The 20,040-nt window shown below is 45.0% G+C and overlaps 1 long non-coding RNA gene across 1 annotated transcript in view; it reads left to right on the plus strand.

The window, feature by feature from the left end:
* The window catches only part of LOC129030541 (uncharacterized), a 30,753-nt gene extending 11,606 nt beyond the window's left edge, over nt 1–19,147 (plus strand). The window contains exons 2-3 of the long non-coding RNA XR_008500697.1: nt 6,590–6,707; nt 19,001–19,147. This is a non-coding gene — a long non-coding RNA (uncharacterized LOC129030541). The remainder of the gene's footprint in view (nt 1–6,589; nt 6,708–19,000) is intronic.
* The last annotated feature ends 893 nt before the right edge of the window (nt 19,148–20,040 follow it).

Raw genomic sequence — 20,040 nt, forward strand, 5'->3', positions numbered from 1 at the left:
GAGGATCGGTCACACCTTCCCTGGGGAGCCCACTGGAGGCCCCTGGGAACTGCTCAGGAGTGTGTGGCTACTGCCTGCAGAGGCCGGGCTGCCAGGGCTGGCTGCTTCCCTCTAGAAGGAGCCAGAAGCTTCCATCTAGAAGGTGAGCCTGCCATCTAGCGTCCCAGTCTGGGCCGCGCAGGGACAAAGGAGCTTTCCTTGCACTGCCGTGTTGGTCACATTCAGCCCCACAGCATATTTAACTGCTGTCCACCTCCTCCCCACCATCATGAGGTGAGAGCAAACCACCCTTATTTCAGGGTGAATTTGATGTTTAGAAACAGCTGAAAGTCGTTCTAAGCCAAATGGTTATTGGTGGGAATTCAAAGAGTTTCCCCTGTGGCTTATAACTGTCTAAAGGCAGGTGACTATTTTCAAGTATTTTTATATATATATATAAAATATATTACATATAATAACATCTGTTATATTATATATTAATTATTAACTCTAATATATATATTAGAGTTTTGGGAGGAATTAAAAGTCTCATTGTTTTCATGCCAACAGTGTATACCATGGAACTCAATGTTTTCATACAAAATTTAAAGTACATCTTCCTCTTAGAAATGAGTGTAAGTGCTATCTTTTCCATGCAGACCTAACTTGTCTATAGGAGAGGAAGAATGGTCTGATTTATTTGGCTGCTGAGGGGAGAGTTATCCACACTGAGCCTGGGATGAAGCCTGGGATAGAGTTAATAATCTATGTATATATATCCTGGACCTTCAGAGTTAAGCATTTAATCCAGCAGTTGGGCCCTGCCTTTGGGACTGTTTGTCCCAGGGCTTTTTGGGGAAGACTTAGATCTAGGAAAGGGCTAATGGAGGGACATGGAACAGGAGATCAGCTCTGTCCCTGCTCCTCGAAGAAGGGCAACTGCAGGAGGTATGCAGCCCAGTGCCCAAGCCAGGGGTGGCAAAGGACGTGGAGCTCATCTGAGGATACAGGGAAAAGCACCAGAAAGTCAAAGCCACAGTCCCAGACATTTGTTTCTGGTGTGAGTGGCTGAATGCTGCTGCTTCCCTGGAGAAGAGCAGAAATCCAGGGCCCCAGAATGAGCCTGACCGGGATAGGGTAAGTGGGTGGAGCAAAGGGAGCCCTCCCCAAACTAATGATGATCTCTGGTGATCAGGCCTCAGTTCCTGAGCAGCCTTGAGTTCCCTGTGTCCTGGGAAGGCCTTGCTGCTACTCCTAGAGCCCCTTTTTCCTGGAGCAAAGGGTAGACCCCTCTACTAGGATCCTTGCTGACTTCCACCTTATCTGAGCACAAAGAGTTGCCTTCGGTTAGAGACTAGGATTTAGGTGTGGCCACTTTGGGGAGGGTGGATTAATCTTTTTAACATGGAAAGAGGCCAAGAAAACAGGGCCCTCGTTTGGCCTTGAGAGCCTGGCAACTCCACTATTCCCTTTGATTAGCAAAATTCTGGAGCTCGAAGAATCCCAGATAATATATGCAGAAGGAAGAAAAAAAAATTTTTTTTTTTTGAGACAGAGTCTCACTCCGTCGCCAGGCTGGAGTGCAGTGGCACAATCTTGGCTCACTGCAACCTCTGCCTCCCGAGTTCAAGTGATTCTCCTGCCTCAGCCTCCCAAGTAGCTGGGACTATAGGTGCGTGCCAACACACCAAGCTAATTTTTGTATTTTTAGTAGAGATGGGGTTTCACCATGTTGGCCAGGATGGTCTCGATCTCTTGACCTTGTGATCCGCCTGCCTCAGCCTCCCAAAGTGCTGGGATTACAGGCGTGAGCCACCGCGCCCGGCCTGAAAAAAATTTTTTAAAATCACTAAGACTGGAAATGACATAATGGACTTAGGTCGCAATCAACAGATGCTAAAATCATCAGGTGAAAGGTTAATGGAGAACTTTACGGGATGATGCTACCTCAACCCATTGATCAATCCTATTAGCATTAAAAGTGAAAAAAAGATATTAATATTATATGTCTCACAGTAATGCCACCCTAAAAAGTATAGGTGCCTAAAAACATTGACCTTGAATCTAATGAAGGCCCCAGATATAACTCTCAGTTTACAGGAAATACGGAGGATGGAAGAATATATTAACCACTCCACAATGAAGCAGACAGATATGGAACTTAAGACATTATACAGAACAAATTACCTGATTCCCTGTCAAATCAGTGACAAGGGTGAACTGCTTCAGAATAAAAGAAACTAAAAAGACACAACCATATGCAATATGTGGAGTTTTAAAAAACAACTGAAAAAAGATGTCTTTGAGATAATCAGGTAATTTGAATATGGATTGAGTTTAGATGATATTGAGGAATTGTGTTTTTTTTAAGTAAACAATGACATTGTGAAATGTATTAAAAAGTCTTATCAATTACAGATTAAAACACAAGTGTTCCAAATGAAATGACAAGCTACCTAATATTTGCTTTAATATATACTAGAAGGAAAAAAGAGTTGGGGGAGAGGAAGCAAGATTGGCCAAATGTTGATAATGATTGAAGCTGGGTGATGGATACATGGAGATTCTTTTTATTCTAATTTTTTGAGTATATTTAGAAATTTCCATAACACACACACACACACTCTTCATGGTGCCCTTGACCCTCATGCAGATCATGGTTATTTCATATTATGTAAAATTCAGCCTCAGTCTGGTGTCTGAGAATAGGCAGACTTATAGAGAAGAGGCAAGAAATATCTTTGGGGAAGTTTGGGAGATTCCTTCCTTCAAACACTTTAGATTTGAAAAGACAGCTGCCAGAACAGAGAAACGAAGGCACATGTGGCACTGACACACCCACAGAGGCACATGCAAAATCATACACACATAACCTGACCCTTGCACAGACCCTAGCACACCCACCAGGACCTGTGAGCGTGTCCAAAGGCCCGCAGGGCATGAGAACACATTCTCTTCCCAGCTGGTGCTGAAATATAAATCCAAATAAAATCAAATGAGGGCCCGGTGTGATGGCTCACACCTGTAATTCCACTTTGGGAGGAATGCCACTCCACTTTGGGAGGCTGAGGTGGGCAGATCACTTGAGGTCAGGAGTTCGAGACAAGCCTGGGCAACCCTGTCTCTACTAGATATACAAAAGTTAGCCGGGCATGGTGGTAGGTGCCTGTAATCCCCACTATTTGGGAGGCTGAGGCAAGAGAATCACTTGAATCTGGGAGGCAGAGGTTGCAGTGAGCTGAGATCACACCACTGCACTCCAGCCTGGGTGACAGAGGGAGACTCTGTCTCAAAAACAAACAAACAAACAAACAAATAAACAAACAAATGAATTCAGTAGCACTGAATATTAATGCATGGCTATATAGAGGAAATGAAATGAAAACAAAACTCTCAAAAATCATCCTAGTATTCCTGGAACATCTGTATTTACTTAAGGATAAAGTTTAAGGTTATCTCAAAAAAAAAGTTTCAAAAGAAAAAAAAGATGATAGTATTTGGCTTTCTTGTCCTTCATTCATCTCACACCTCGCATTTCTCCTAGGAGTGCTCATCTAAACTAAAGCCTCACTCAGTGCCTACATAGTAAATCACCCCCAATTCCTTCTCTCTAGCTCACGCCCTCTCCTAAGCTGCAGACTGGTATATCCAACTGCCTACTGGACATTTCTTCTTGGATGTTTTATCGTGGTTAGGGCACAGGCTAAGCTTATTTCTAAAATTCAGAGGTAGGCGGCCCAGGGCAAGTTAGATGACACTGCTGTCCTCAACTTGTGCTTCTCCTCTCTAGACCGAAGGTGGCTGCGTTGGTTCTGATTTATATTTCAACCAGTGGAAAGGAAAAAAAGGTCGAGGGAGCTTGTACCTAATTCTTCTGAGGGCAAAGCATACATTGCTTTTTCTTACATCCCATTGGCCAGAGTTTGGTCACATGGCTACACTTTCTGTAAGGGAGGCTGGGAAATAAAGTCTTTAGCTGAGTGGCCATGTGCAGTTAAAACCATTGTTATAGAAAAAGGGCAGGAAGGTATTGAGGGATAATGGGATGTCTACTATATCCCTCAGATACCACAAACTCAATATAAATAAAAGTAAAATGATCTTCTTGGCCCCCTCTCCCACAACTGTGCCTCTTGCCATCCCCAGATTGACAAATGACCCACCATTTACCAGTCACCAAAGTAGGGTTGCCAGAGTAAATACAGGATTCCTAGTTAAATTTACATTTCAGATAAACAAGGAATAATGTCTTAGTACAATTATGTCTCAAATATTGCATGTATTTTCATGTGCTAAATCTAGCAATCCTAGAGGCAAGCCAGGGACCTTGGAGCCATCTGGATTCCTCCTTCTTTTCCCCTTTTCAATTGCCTTCCAAATTCTACTGACTCTTTTCTGTAATATTTCTCAATTTGTCCCCTCCCTTCCATCACTGGTTCAGGCCATCATCCTCTCTCTCAGACTCCTGGAGCTGCCTCCTTCCTGGCCTTCCCATTTCCAGCCTTGCCTCTTTAACAGCACGCTTCACAAAGCAGGTAAACGGGCCTTCCTAACGGGCAAATCTGACCACGTCACTCCCCTGCTTTACCTCCTTCCATTGCTCCGCATGGCTTTCAGAATAAACCTCAAATGTATTAGCCAGGTTGCTAAAGCCTTTGATCATTTGACTTCTCTTTCTTTCCCATTCTAGCCCCATCTACCTGAGGCTGTATTGCATTCCCATCACCTATGCCCCTGCCATGTCAAGCCTCTGAGAGTCCTGTGAGGACACTATACTCTATCCTTTTTATTTTATTCATTTATTTTTAGAAACAGGGTCTCACTATGTTCCCCAGGCTGGTCTTGAATTCCTGGGCTCAAATGATCCTCCTGCCTCAGCCGCCTGAGTAGCTGGGATTACAGCTGTAAGCCATCACACCTGGCTTCTATCCCTTTTGATATTATGTCTTTTCTATACAGTAAAGGCTTCTCATTCTTATCGCCATCCCCACACCCACCCTACCCTTCTCCTTTGCTTGGCAAAATCCTACCCATTCTGAAAAACTCAGCTTAGATGTCACCTCCTCAGGTGGCTCATGCCTGTAATCCCAGCACTTTGGGAGGCTAAGGAAGGCGGATCACTTGAGGTCAGGAGTTCGAGACCAGCCTGGCCTACATGATGAAACCCAGTCTCTACTAAAAATATGAAAATTAGCTGGGCATGGTGGTGTGTGCCTGTAATCTCAGCTACTGAGGAGGCTGAGGCAGGAGAATCACCTGAACCCAGGAGGCGGAGGTTGCAGTGAGCCAAGATTGTGCCACTATACTCCAGCCTGGGAGAGAGAGACTCCATCTCAAAAAATAAAATAAAATAAAATTAAAAAACCCACAAAAACATAAAAGATGTCATCTCCTCCAGAAGGCATTCCTAACTTACCAACTTGAGCACATAGTTTTGTTCCCACAGCCATTGACACTTTATTGTTAAATTGACTTACCTGCATGTTTTCCCCAACTACATTTTAACTTCTTTCAGGGCAAGGACTATGTCTTATTTATCTTGATACACTCAGCAACTGATAGAGTAATCTGCGCTAGTAAACAATTAATAAATGTTTATTGGGTGAATGATGGTTCTTTAGCTTAAAATGTTCATACTCTCGAGCTGAACATTGCTGACCCAGCATGTCTTCATCTGGGGCTTCTCTCCCTTTCCAGATGTGGACCTTTCTGCACGAGTCTTAAGCCTGCTGTATCTTTATCCCCCTTGAAATTATGGGCTTTGATTTCCATGGCTCAATCATGATTAAAAAAAAAAAAAAAAGCTTCTTGTCCACTCGATTACGCTCCCACATAATGGAAGTTGAAATAAAGAAATGACACCTTACCAAACGAGGCCCTAGCCTGTCCCCCTCCCAAGCTGAGTTTCAGATCATGATTCCAGCTGACATTGGGCAGCTGTTAGATGAGAGTTTTTCGCCTGCCCTCCCAACCCCCATGGCTTGCCCCCAGCCCTCCTTCATCCCCTGGGGAATGACGTCTCTTTTTTTTTTGTTTTGGGCCACAGCAGTATTTAGCAGGAGCAGGCAGCCATGCCTTGTTTGAGCTGTGATCTAACACCAGCTGACAGGTGGGTTTCGGGGGTGTCTCTGGGGCCGTGGCCTGTTTAGTGGATTTACCACTCTAAACTCAATTACAGGAGACTTTCATGCTCCACAGGCAACTCCGGTCCCTTTTTGATAAAAACTCCAGTGAGTAAATAAGTCATGATGGTGATAGGGGCCTGCCATTTAATATTCATTGAAGTACACATGTTTGGAAATTGGAAGCAGAGTTTAATCCATTTTCATGTTTATATCAACATACAGCTTTAAAAAGGATCTCTCTTTTTCTCCAGCAATCTCATCAATTACTCGTTTGGAAAGATAAAGGTAAAATGGGCACATGTTTTTTTTTTTTTAAATTAGAAAGATCTGAAGTTTTAATTATTAAAGTTTGAGTTTTACATCTGTTGATTTTCAATGAGGAACTAATACCCTCATTTTATCTGAACTAGGAGAAGTAAGTAACAAGTAAATCAAAGTCACTGCTGTTTCTTGCAGCTGCATTTTTGTATTTAATTTTGCAACAGGAGCTCAGCAAAAAGGAGAAGTCAAAGATGATGGGGACCTCACCTTCAAGATCTCAGAATTTCGGAGAATGTTTCACAGCCATCCAAAGTAATGCAAAAGCACTCCTTTTGAATAAAGGTAACATTCACAATATTACAAATGTTCATGCTCACTACTAAAAGTTCCAGGACTGTTCATTGAGGGAGGCAGGAACCCTGGAGGGAAAGAGTTAACACAGTGAAGGGTTTGGGGCATTGTTGTGTTGTCTCTCCCAACTATCTATTTTTTTTTTTTTTTTTAATGTGGATGAATGTTTAAGTATGGTCCTGTGGTTGAAGGCATCTCTTTTAATAATGCAACACACAGCTTCCTGAGGGGACAGCAGTTGATTTGGAAGTGGAATATGGTGCACTCTAAATTCCTGTCCCTGCGGAAGCCTGACTAACTGATAAGTGCCATGAGCTAGCATGGGGACTCATTCTGTCAAATCAACTTGCTGGAAAGGCCCCATGCGGAATCTTCTCCAGTCTCCAGGAGCTAATGTAAGCAGACACTTGTGACATTAGACAGTACAGCAGGCCTGGCATGAAGAAAAAGTTCACCATCCACCGACAAGGTGGTCTTTTAGATGACAAGGATAAAGAAACCAGTGCAAATTTGTTAATGTAACAACTTGGAAAAGTATGCTTAAAAAAAAAAAAGCCACTCTGTGGGGAGAAAGGATCAAAAGAAAAAGGCAACAATAGTACTTGAAAGCTTTCTTGGGGCGTTCTGTCCCTTTTGGAGGTCTGTCTTTCCTCCTGGTCCTCCTTCTAGGCTGGGGTACCTTCTGTTAAATGAGTGAGTCCCAAACTCTGTCGTCCCTCAAGGCATTATTCCACCTGAAACCGAACAAAGTAAAAGGAAGAAAATGAAAATCAGTGAAGAGAAAAGAAAGGAAAATTCTAGTGCCTTTTGCCTTCCTGGAGAAAATTATATCTTTCCTAATTCTGATGGGTGATCACCTGATTGTTTCTAAGTAAGATTTTTATCTGTCTGATCTTGGTCCATTTGGCCTGGAGGAAAATTGAAGTGATTATTACCCAGGAAAAGATACGGTGATAAGAGGGTGTTACCTCTGCTTCAAAATACATCTACAAAAATATAAGTAGACCGCTATAGCTGGAACAAATAAAAAGTATTTAAGAATTAAACAACACTATAGGGGGAGAATGTTGTTGTTAAGATCAAACAGACAAATTGGATGGTTTTGAGTGTCCGATTCAGGGAAGTGGTTTTGCCTGTTTTTTTTCCCCTTTAGTTGGGTCCATGTGATCAGATAATAATTTGGTGTAGCATATTTATCCTAGATTTAAAGTAGGAAAAAACACAGCATACCTTTGCGTATGACTGACTATTTCTCAGCTCTTCCATGGAAGCTGAGGAAGCATAGGCTTTAGAGAGGGGCAACCTCGGTTCAGGTCCTGGCTCTGCCACTTACTAGTTGGTGATCTTGGGAAAGCTGCTTAATAAAATACCTACCTCAAAAGATTATTTTTAAAATACCTGCCTCATTAAGAATATTATAACATGAGTTAATACATATGAAGTTCTGAGAGCAGTCTGGGGTATACTGGGTGCTAAATAAATTTCGCTGTGATTTTTATTTAAATGAATCTAAATGAGTTCCCATAGGTTCTTAATTATTATAACTAAAAAGAAGGGTTTTGTGGTCAAATAAGTTGAGGAATCAGGTTTAACACTTTTTTTTTTTTTTTTTTTTTGAGACAGAGTCTGGCTCTGTTGCCAGGCTGGAGTACAGTGGCACGATCTTGGCTCACTGCAACTTCCGCCTCCCAGCTTCAAGCGATTCTCCTGCCTCAGCCTCCTAAGTAGCTGGGACTATAGGCGCCCACCACCATGTCTGGCTAATTTTTGTGTTTTAGTAGAGACAGGGTTTCACCATGTTGGCCAGAATGGTCTCGATCTCTTGACCTCATGATCCGCCCGCCTCGGCCTCCCAAAGTGCTGGGATTACAGTCATGAGCCACCGCACCCAGCTGACACAATTTGTTTTAATCATAGTATTTCTCAGTGCCTTTACTATGCAAATGTGTATTACAAATATCTAAGGAAGAATTGACCTTCTAATGTTTGACTATGTAATCCTTTTTCACAGACAGTGCTGATGCCCAAGTAAGAGAACAATGGGTTTCCCAACCTCTGGCCCTGAAATTAAGGAAAATGTTAGGCCGGGCATGGTGGCTCACACCTCTAATCCCAGTACTTTAGGAGGCCAAGGCAGGAGGATTGTCTGAGTCCAGGAGTTCAAGACCAGCCTGGGCAACATAGGAAGACCTCATCTCTACAAAAAATTTAAAAATTAGCCAGGCATGGTGGTGCACACCTGTAATCCCAGCTACTTGGGAGACTAGGGTGGAGGGATCTTTTGAACCTGGGAGAAGGAGGCTACAGTGAGCTGTGATTGTGCCCTATATGCCAGCCTAGGCAACAGAGCAAGACTCTGTTTCAAAAAAAAAAAGAGAAAAGAAAATTTGAAATTTGGAGTCATGGTATATGAAGCACTAGCACAATAATTCAAAAAATGGTCATTGGTTACTATATAGACCTAATAGGTCTCAGTTAGACCCTGTTTAAAACTGCATTTTGTTAAGTGGGACTGGCAGGAGGCAAAATATTGTATGGTTAAAACAGACCCTGGAGTCAGACAGATCTGGGTTTGAATCTGTCAAACCATGTTACTAAATATCTCTAAGCCTCAGTATCCTCAGCTGTCAAATTTGGGGAAGAATGATACTTACCTCCTTGCCTTGCCATATGAGTTAAGTGAGGTTATGCCTGGTTTTGTTGGTCTGATCCCAAAGCTCTTAGAACCACTGTGCTTTAAAAAATTACTAGATTCATGTAATCACAACAGCAGGGCTAAAGTCTGTCAACGAATAATGAATTACTTCTGTTCTCAACCACTCTGCTTATTCAGAGCGCTTGGTGCCTCCAAGGTTGCAGTTGAAAAAGCAGGAACAGAAGTCAGCCTCTCTGGGTTGTAGAGCATGCTTTGTGCTTGATCAAGTAGTTTATTGATGAACATACATGACCAATTTACAAAGATTACCACATCTCTTTGTGCCCAGTTTTCCTGTCTGAAAACAACAAACAAAAACAATAACAGCACACCTTTCCTACTGATCTCAGGGTAATTGTTATCATCTGAAATGCTCATGGACATATGACTGTCTTGCATTATGAAGGCCTATCACTTTTTCAAAAACAATTTATTGAATGCTTACTGTAGTCCAGGAAGTATACTAGGTCTTACATGTAACACCTCATTTTAATTCTCACTATGAGGTGGATATTATTATACCTATTTTAGAGATGAGGAAACCAAGGCTCTGGGAGGCTAGGTCCTGCTAATTTCCAGCAAGCTCTCATAATTAATAAGCGGTAGTGCCAAGAATAAAATTCAGATCTGATCCCAAAGCTCTTAGAACCACTGTGCTTTAAAAAATAATAATATTAGAACACATTTTAAGTTTGAAATTAGTATTGGCTGGATATAATTCATCTCTCTATCAGGTTCTCCAAACCTTTTTGCTGTTCTAAAAACCCTTAACTTGGACAGCAGCCACCAGTTAAATGAATGAGGATGAAGCATTAGGTAGAAAATAAAATGGTCAACACAGGATCCAGTCTCTTAGTTGGATGATTATTTATGGACACTGGCTAGTTGATTAACTTTCCCTGCGACCTAGATATATTTGCTCTGAGTATTACTATGACTAGCATATGTTTGAAGACACCAACTGGAGACAGTTTAGTCACCTGTATTAATTGATCTATGTTGTCCCTGAATGGCAAATTGACTGAACAGCAGGCAGCTTCACGGACTGAAGCTGGTAGAGCAAGGTCTCTGTCAGAGAGGAAGAAAATCCATATTAATGATATGCTATAAAACACTTTTTGTTAGTTACATATATTCCTTTACTTTCATTTCCCAAGAATAGCTCAGCTGTCAAAGCATTTCCAAGATTTCCATAGATTCGGCAAATACTGTGCGATCGAATTATTGCTCTGAGAGAAGATACAATTAAAACACATTAATCACTGTAACAAAAGATCCTTATTGAGGCTGACAATGATGGTGAAATCTGAAGAATAATTAGTCTGGTTAATCTTTTAAAAGTGAATTAAACTGCTAACAAGTTAAATCACTGTGATTTTCAAAATAAGCCTCCAGGGTGAGCAGAGATTGGGGATTACTATCATCATTGTAAAAAGATATTTTAGTCCTCTCTCTCATCTCTGAGCTTGCACTGGAGACTCAGTAGTTAGAAAAGTGGGACTCTGACAACCAACTGGGAGAATGGTCTCAGTGTGAGGGTGTGTTCTTTGCTTTTCCCCCCAATGATTTCTCAATGTTTCGAAGAGAGTCATACAGTGGCTGGAAAAGGAACTAGGCATGACCTTTCAATCTGACCCAGAACTAACACGGCACCCGCTTACCAGCCATTCTCAAAAACCCATCCATTAAGTGGACCCATCATGTGGTTCTGATGTCTTGCCACTGTAAACGAATCAACCGTAACAATGGGGTCAGTCTTGTATAATTTTCCCTTATTTTTACCCTTCTCTTCAGTGAGATGGTTTATTCTTCTGGACAACATCTCTCCTCTTAGCATAGGAATGAAAATCAGCTTTGATTTGCCATTATCTGAAATAAAATGAGATGGGCAAATATGAACTGATAAATCATGGGAAATGGGAAATGGATGGAAAGCGGCAACAGTCATTTGGGCTAAAGTCTTAACTCTGGCCGATCCTCTACAATTTTTGCAAGTTGTAGTGAATGCTGTGATGCATGGTCCAGATTCCCCTCTAGGAATGAAGGTCTTTTTCCCCTAGCCACTGGCAGTGCTACTGGAACTTGGCCCTCAGCTGTTAGTCCCCTAGGAAGATTGCGCTTGTGTGAACAAACTTGCCTCTCCTAAGGTCACACTTCCTGCCAGGATTTTTTTTTTTTATCAGTGTGGGGTATTAAGATCAGCCTAAGTTGGGACAACTCTGAGAGGTCATCCTAGTGCTTAAAGAGTTCCCCATGGCATCAACTGAGGCCTTTGTTGGGATGGCATTACAACTTGACTTCTACCCAATCCCAGTTTCCTCTTCTTTCTGTAAATACTGATCATGAGAGCACTCCTTAATCAACCAACTCACTGCTAAACTTCGTCTCAAAATCTGACTCCTGGCAGCCTTACCCTATGACAGGAGAAGTCAAGCTTTTGAGGTGGAGGTCTCTGATGGCTACTGGTCCCACAAAAACAAGTGGGAAAAGTGGGTCCACCAGGCTGTCAACTCAGCCAGCGGAGAAACTGTCTGCTGCACATCCTAGCTCCGAATTGCTCCCACAGCATGTGCATGCCTGTCAACAGACACCATAGGAGTATCAAGAATATTTAAAAGAGACTGGGCATGGTGATTCATGCCTATAATCCCAGCACTTTGGGAGGCCAAGGTGGGCTGCTCGCTTGAGGTCAAGAGTTTGAGACCAGTCTGGCCAACATGATGAAACCCTGTCTCTACTAAAAATACAAAAATTAGCCGGGCGTGGCGGTGCACACCTGTAGTCCCAACTACTCAGGAGTCTGGGGCATGAGAATCTTTTGAAGCCGGGAGGTGGAGGTTGCAGTGAGCCAAGAATGTGCCACTGCACTCCAGTCTGGGCGACAGAGCAAGACTCTGTCTCAAAAAAAATAAAATAAATATGCTGGGTGCAGTGGCTCATGCCTGTAATCCTAGCACTTTGGGAGGCCGAGGCAGGCAGATCACGAGATCAGGAGATCGAGACCATCCTGGCTAACACAGTGAAACCCTGTCTCTACTAAAAATACAAAAATTAGCCAGGCATGGTGGTGGGCGCCTGTAATCCCAGCTACTTGGGAGGCTGAGGCAGGAGAATGGCTTGAACCCTGGGCGGGAGAGTTGCAGTGAGCCGAGATCGTCACTGCACTCCAGCCTGGGTGAAAGAGCAAGAAACCGTCTCACGGGGTTTTGCCCTGTTGACCGGGCTGGTCTCCAGCTCCTGGCCTCGAGTGATCTGCCCGCCTCGGCCTCCTGAGGTGCTGGGATTGCAGACGGAGTCTTGCTCACTCAGTGCTCAATGTTGCTCAGGCTGGAGTGCAGCGGCGTTATCTCGGCTCGCTACAACCTCCACCTCCCAACCTCCTGCCTTGGCCTCCTAAAGTGCTAAGATTACAGCCTCTGCCCCGCCGCCACCCCATCTAGGAAGTGAGGAGCGTCTCTGCCTGGCCGCCCACCGTCTGGGATGTGAGGAGGGCCTCTGCCTGGCCGCCACGTCTGGGAGGTGAGGAGCACCTCTGCCCAGCCACCACCCCGTCTGGGAGGAAGTGAGGAGTGCCTCTGCCCGGCCGCCCCGTCTGGGAAGTGAGGAGCGCCTCTACCTGGCCGCCCCGTCTGGAAAGTGAGGAGCGCCTCTGCCCGGCTGCCCCTTCTGGGAAGTGAGGAGCACTTCTGCCTGGCCGCCCCGTCTGGGAGATGAGGAGCACCTCTGCCCGGCCGCCCCGTCTGGGAGGTGAGGAGCGCCTCTGCCCGGCCGCCACCCTGTCTGGGAGGAAGTGAGGAGCACCTCTGCCTGGCCGCCCCGTCTGGGAGATGAGGAGCACCTCTGCCCTGCCGCCCCGTCTGGGAGGTGAGGAGCGCCTCTGCCTGGCCGCCACCCCGTCTGGGAGGAAGTGAGGAGCACCTCTGCCCAGCCGCCCCATCTGGGAAGAAGTGAGGAGCACCTCTGCCCGGCCGCCCCATCTGGGAAGTGAGGAGCGCCTCTGCCCGGCCGCCACCCTGTCTGGGAGGTGAGGAGCGCCTCTGCCCGGCCGCCACCCCGTCTGGGAATCGAGGAGCGCCTCTGCCTGGCCGCCCCGTCTGGGAGGTGAGGAGCACCTCTGCCCGACCGCCCATCGTCTGGGAGGTGAGGAGCGCCTCTGCCCGGCTGCCCCGTCTGGGAGGTGAGGGGCGCCTCTGCCTGGCTGCCACCCCGTCTGGGAGGAAGTGAGGAGCGCCTCTGCCCGGCCGCCCCGTCTGGGAGGTGAAGAGTGTCTCTGCCCGGCCGCCCCGTCTGGGAAGTGAGGAGCGCCTCTGCCTGGCCGCCCCGTCTGGGAGGTGAGGAGCACCTCTGCCCGACCGCCCATCGTCTGGGAGGTGAGGAGCGCCTCTGCCCGGCTGCCCCGTCTGGGAGGTGAGGGGCGCCTCTGCCTGGCTGCCACCCCGTCTGGGAGGAAGTGAGGAGCGCCTCTGCCCGGCCGCCCCGTCTGGGAGGTGAAGAGTGTCTCTGCCCGGCCGCCCCGTCTGGGAAGTGAGGAGCGCCTCTGCCTGGCCGCCCTGTCTGGGAGGTGAGGAGCGCCTCTGCCTGGCTGCCACCCCGTCGGGGAGGAAGTGAGGAGCACCTCTGCCCGGCCGGCCCGTCTGGGAAGTGAGGAGCACCTCTGCCCGGCCACCCCGTCTGGGAGGTGAGGAGTGTCTCTGCCCGGCCGCCCCGTCTGGGAGATGAGGAGCGCCTCTGCCTGGCCGCCCTGTCTGGGAGGTGAGGAGCGCCTCTGCCTGGCTGCCACCCCGTCGGGGAGGAAGTGCGGAGCACCTCTGCCTGGCCGGCCCGTCTGGGAAGTGAGGAGCACCTCTGCCCGGCCGCCCATCGTCTGGGAGGTGAGGAGCGCCTCTGCCTGGCCGCCACCCCGTCTGGGAGGAAGTGATGAGCGCCTCTGCCCGGCCGCCCCGTCTGGGAAGTGAGGAGCGCCTCTGCCCGGCCGCCCCGTCTGGGAAGTGAGGAGCGCCTCTGCCCGGCCGGCCCATCTGGGAGGTGAGGAGCGCCTCTGCCTGGCCGCCACCCCGTCTGGGAGGAAGTGAGGAGCGTCTCTGCCCGGCCGCCCCGTCTGGGAAGTGAGGAGCGCCTCTGCCCGGCCGCCCCGTCTGGGAAGTGAGGAGCACCTCTGCCCGGCCGCCCCGTCTGGGAGGTGAGGAGCGCCTCTACCTGGCCGCCCATCGTCTGGGATGTGAGGAGCGCCTCTGCCCGGCCGCCCCGTCTAGGATGTGAGGAGCATCTCTGCCCAGCCGCCCCATCTGGGAAGTGAGGAGCGCTTCTGCCCGGCCGCCCTGTCTGGGAGGTGAGGAGCGCCTCTGCCCGGCCGCCCTGTCTGGGAGGTGTACCCAACAGCTCCGAAGAGACAGCGACCATCGGGAGCAGGCCATGAGGACGATGGCGGTTTTGTTGAACAGAAGGGGGGGAAGTGTGGGAAAAAGAAAGGAGAGATCAGATCGTTGCTGTGTCTGTGTAGAAAGAGGTGGGCATAGGAGACTCCATTTTGTTCTGACTAGGAGAAATTCTTTTGCCTTGGGATGCTGTTGATCTATGGCCTTTCCCCCAGCCCCGTGCTCTTTGAAACATGTGCTGTGTCAACTCAGGGTTAAATGGATTAAGGGCTGTGCAAGATGTGCTTTGTTAAACAGATGCTTGAAGGCAGCATGCTCTTTAAGAGTCATCACCACTCCCTAATCTCTAGTACCCAGGGACACAAACACTGCAGAAGGCCGCAGGGACCTCTGCCTAGGAAAACCAGAGACCTTTGTTCATGTGTTTATCTCCTGACCTTCTCTCCACTATCATCCTATGACCCTGCCATATCCCCCTCTCCGAGGAACACCCAAGAATGATCAATAAATACTTAATAAAAAAAAAAAAGAAACCGTCTCAAAAATAAATAAATAAATAAATAAATAAATAAAAATATTTAAAAGAGTCTGAGGGTGGGAGGAGAGAAAGAGAGAAACTATCACAGACAAAAAGCTTGTAGCTTTAAAAATTTGTCTTTGAGTTAAACTTACCTAACTTATCCTTGGCATTTGAAGTCAAATAGACTTTAAGCAAGTTCTTTATTTTAGGTTAGCTACGTAATTTTTCTGAGGTGGCTTCCTCATCTATAAAACAGAAAGGCACAATCAGCCTCACAAGCTTGTCGTGGGTTGAGACATCAGTTGCCTAGTAGTCCCAAACCTGGCCTTTGGTAGACACTTGGTAAGAATTTATTTATCTTGTACATCCTCCATTCTCCTCATCCCGGAAAATCACTGCTTTTCTTTTTGTTGTTGTTTTCTGATTGGCTCCATCCATCCTAATGTTTTTCTGGGGATTCTATTTCAGGCTGAGGGTATCTGAGGGTGTTTGGCCACCCATCTTCAGACTAAAGGGTCTCTCTCTAGATGGCTGGTCTCATCAATTCAGTCCTATACATTTTAGTTCTGGAGCGGGTGCACTTCATTGTAATCCCCCTGGGAACTGAGACAACTCAGCAATGTCCAAGTGTGATTATTTTCATTTTAAATCTAGGCTCTGCTCTTGGTTTCATGTGCAGAAGTCATTTCTCCCAACTAAACTGTAAGTTCTGTGAGGGCAGTTAGCATATCATCTCTTGCAACCTATAGGATCTAGCCTGGAGGAAGAATTTTTTGCCAAATTACTTGGGGTTGTGACAAAGAAACTAAGAGAATAAGCCATGTTCTTAAAAATTAATATTTCCTGGAATCTTCCCAATCACTATGTGGCAATTTGCAAGCCACTTTAGTTTTTTTTGTTATTGTTGTTTGTTCATTTTTTGAGACAGAGTCTCGGTCTGTTGCCCAGGCTGGAGTGCAGTGAGGCAATCTCAGCTCACTGCAACCTCTGCCTCCTGGGTGATTCTTATGATCTGGGAAGTTTGGCAAATAGCAGAGTGGACCCTGTTATGGATCTAAATAGAAAGCACCATGCCACTGGAGACTGGATCCTGACATTTCTTGAAGGTCATCAGAATTTGTATTTATCACAAATTCTTGAAGCCAAGGAACTAATTCTAAACTTATATCTCAGACCTATATCCTACTAATTCTCCCTATCCCCTCTCTCTGCTTTGTTTTTTTATCACCATCTGACAAACTATTTGATTATTTGTCAATAAAGATAGGAATTTTATTTTGTTAACTGCTGTGTCTTTATCAAGACTGTGGGTGGTATATAGTACAGCAAATGCAAAAAAAAAAAAATAGTTGTCATATTAATTAATGTTTCTCCAGTTGGGAAATGGCTTCTGATATCCTGACTCTGTTACCCACTACCTACTTCCACTGAAATGCCTCATGGGAACTTTAAACTTACATCCAAGATTGAGCTCATCATTTCTCCCATCTCAGCCCAAACCGTGTCTTCTTCCAGTGTTCCATGGCTTGGAAAATAGACTCACCAATCACCCTGCTGCTCAGGTTGGAGTCATCCTTGACTCCCCCGAATCTATATACTGCCAGCCACTAAGGCTTTTTCATTCTACCTGTCATCCAGCTCTCAAATCTGTCCTCATTTCTCCAGCATCTTAGTTCAACTCATCATTATCTCTTGCCTGGATTATTATTATTATTATTATTTGAGATGAAGTCTCGCTCTGTTGCCCAGGCTGGAGTGCAAAGGTGTGATCTTGGCTCACTGTAACCTCCACCTCCCAGGTTTAAGCAATTCTCCTGTCTCAGCCTCCTGAGTAGATGGGATTACAGACATGCACCATGACGCCCAACTAATTTTTTTGTATTTTTAGTAGAGATGGGGTTTCACCGTGTTGGCCAGGCTGGTCTCAAACTCCTGACCTCAGGTGATCTGCCCACCTCAGCCTCCCAAAGTGCTGAGATTACAGGCGTGAGCCACCACACCTGGCTGCCTGGATTATTGCAGAAAAGATTCCTCTAGTCTTAACCTCCTCCCCAGCCCGTTTTCCTCACAGAGGGATTTTTCTAAAATATTAATCTAATAATCTTCACATAAACCTTCTGATGGTTCCATATTATTTTTAGATGTAGTTTAACTGGCTTAATTTGACAGACTAGGCCCTTCATGACCAATTTCTGTCATCTACTTCCCCATCTCCTTGACCTCTTGATCCAACAAAAGAAACTATTCATTTTTCAAACAGATCAGCAGTGGTGAACCAAGAGTGGAATGGTGAGAGCAGTCTGCCTGGGTGAGGGCAGGAATGGGATGCACTGTTTCATAGAACATCCACTTCAGACATAGTCACTGTGCAACACAGAGCACCATATATCCCACTCTCCAGCTTCTTTATCAATTACAGCTTTGGTCTTTGGTCTCTCCCACTATAAGACTTATTAACATGTCAAATCATAGAATTGCATCCACTTTCTAATGGCACCCAATCCAGAGTAAACCCCTGCTTCCTTAGACCCTCCTGCAAATTACCCAACTAAAGCCCAGATCCAAACCAAATAGGTTTTTTCTACTATCCTATTTCTGAGACATCCCATGGGTCCTCATGGAGTGTGTCCTCCCTCTATGCAAACAAATAATAAACCCAACTTGTTCAATTACAGATTAGCTGATGATGTGTGCCTGTAGTTTCAGCCTCTCAAGTAGCTGGAACTTCAGGTGCACACCATCACGCCCAGCTAATTTGTGTCCCTTGTCATTTTTGGCTGAAGGGAAGTGATAAAATACAAACAACAAATCTTTCATAAGTCTTAAGTACTAAACAATTTCTGCAATTACTGTTAATTTTAATTATATGTATATAATTAATATATATGACTTTTAAATTAGCCCAATTTTATTACTTATCTCTTAATAATCATTGCAGTCTTTGTAAAAGGTACTTTGGAACACTCAAGTATACAGTCAAGTCCCATGCATATGAGCTCAGCTATATGTATTTGTCTCAAGAGTAAGTTTATAATCATTTGGAATCATTCTTGCTCTCAAGTCTTCAGCTCCTGGCCTACTACATATTTCTGTGAATATGTGTTTTACTACATATTCTAGTGAAAGGAGAAATTGTCCACATGTACAAAGTACCAACCTCTCTTGTCAGTAGACTTGAAATAACAATAACAACACAGTGATTGTCAAGTCTAAGAAACACAATTTTGAACACAAAAGCTCCAAATGGAAACGTTCAGAAGTGTCTAGAGTCAGAGGGGAAAAGACATGAACAGTATTGCACCTTGTGGAATTTATTATGAAGTGGAATTTTTATGAATCTTTACCCTATTTGCATTTTTGTTGCTTCATGTGAAAGAAACTTTTCAAAATTAAAATGAATAAAAATGTTCTTTGATCAACTATAAGTGAAGATGGGTTGAAAAATCCAGCTATACTGATTGTTGGATGGGAACATGCAAATAAAACCAGTTTTGATATAGTCATTGATAAATCTGCAGAAGTTAAATCTCAAAAACAGAAATTATAATGTTATTATTATTCAGCTACAGAACAATACATAGGTATAAGTTTTTCCCGTTTAAAAAATATATTATGAATTTTAAACATCATTTTATTACTCTTTTCCTTTTGCTGTCATAGTATCTATTTAATTTTATTTATTTACATTTTACAGGCCAGGTGCGATGGCTTATGCTTGTAATACCAGCACTTTGGGAGGCCAAGGCGAGTGGATCACTCGAGTCCAGGAGTTTGAGACCAGCCTGGGCAACATGGCAAAACCCTGTCTCTATAAATAAATAAATAAATAAAATTTACAGGCATCATTATATATATATGATATTATATAAAAGAAATTTTTCACTATTTTCATCTTTTCTAGCTATTATTTTCTTTCTTTTATCTTATGTTTCTTACCAAATAATTTTGTTGAATAGAGAAGGGGGCATTTAAAAAGAATCTGCTCTGAATACCCAACTCATTAAATACACTCCACAGAACAGACTTTCTCAGCCTCAGGACCTCACCTCGATTTTTCCCCCCATTTTTTGCCAAGTAACCCCCACTCATCCTCAGGCCTTAGCTAAAATGATATTTCTTCTGGGAAAACACCTTTAAGCCTTTTCCAGTCAGAGCCCCTGTTACATTTCCCTCTGGGCCTATACTTCCTTTTTGTATTGTCAATGTTTGTTCAATTGTTTATAACCATGGCTAGCTTGTGAGCGGCATAAGGAAAGGGTCAGTATCTTGCCTACTCAATGAATGTTTGTTGAGTTCACTAAATTATGAATCCCCTCCCATGACATCTGAGGAAACAAAGCAGGTAAGTAATTGGCGTTAGCTACACAGTGAGTCTTTGGATAAAATTCCCAAAGCAAGAAGCCTCTAAACACAGAAATTCCCACAGCAGGCTTGTGTTGTAAGAATCAATAGAGCCACCTTTTTTTTTGAGACAGAGTTTCCCTCTGTCACCCAGGCTGGAGAATAGTGGCACAATCTCAGCTCACTGCAGCCTCCGCCTCCCAGTTCAAGCGATTCTCCTGACTCAGCCTCCTGGGTAGTTGGGATTACAGGCACCTGCCACCATGCCCAGCTAGTTTCTATATTTTTAGTAGAGACGGGGTTTCACCATGTTGGCCAGCCTGATCTTAAACTCTTGACCTCAAGTGACCCACCTGCCTCGGCCTTCCAAAGTGCTGGGATTACAGACATGAG

This window comes from Pongo pygmaeus, chromosome 12 (assembly GCF_028885625.2).
Source record: "Pongo pygmaeus isolate AG05252 chromosome 12, NHGRI_mPonPyg2-v2.0_pri, whole genome shotgun sequence".
NCBI lineage: Eukaryota > Metazoa > Chordata > Mammalia > Primates > Hominidae > Pongo > Pongo pygmaeus.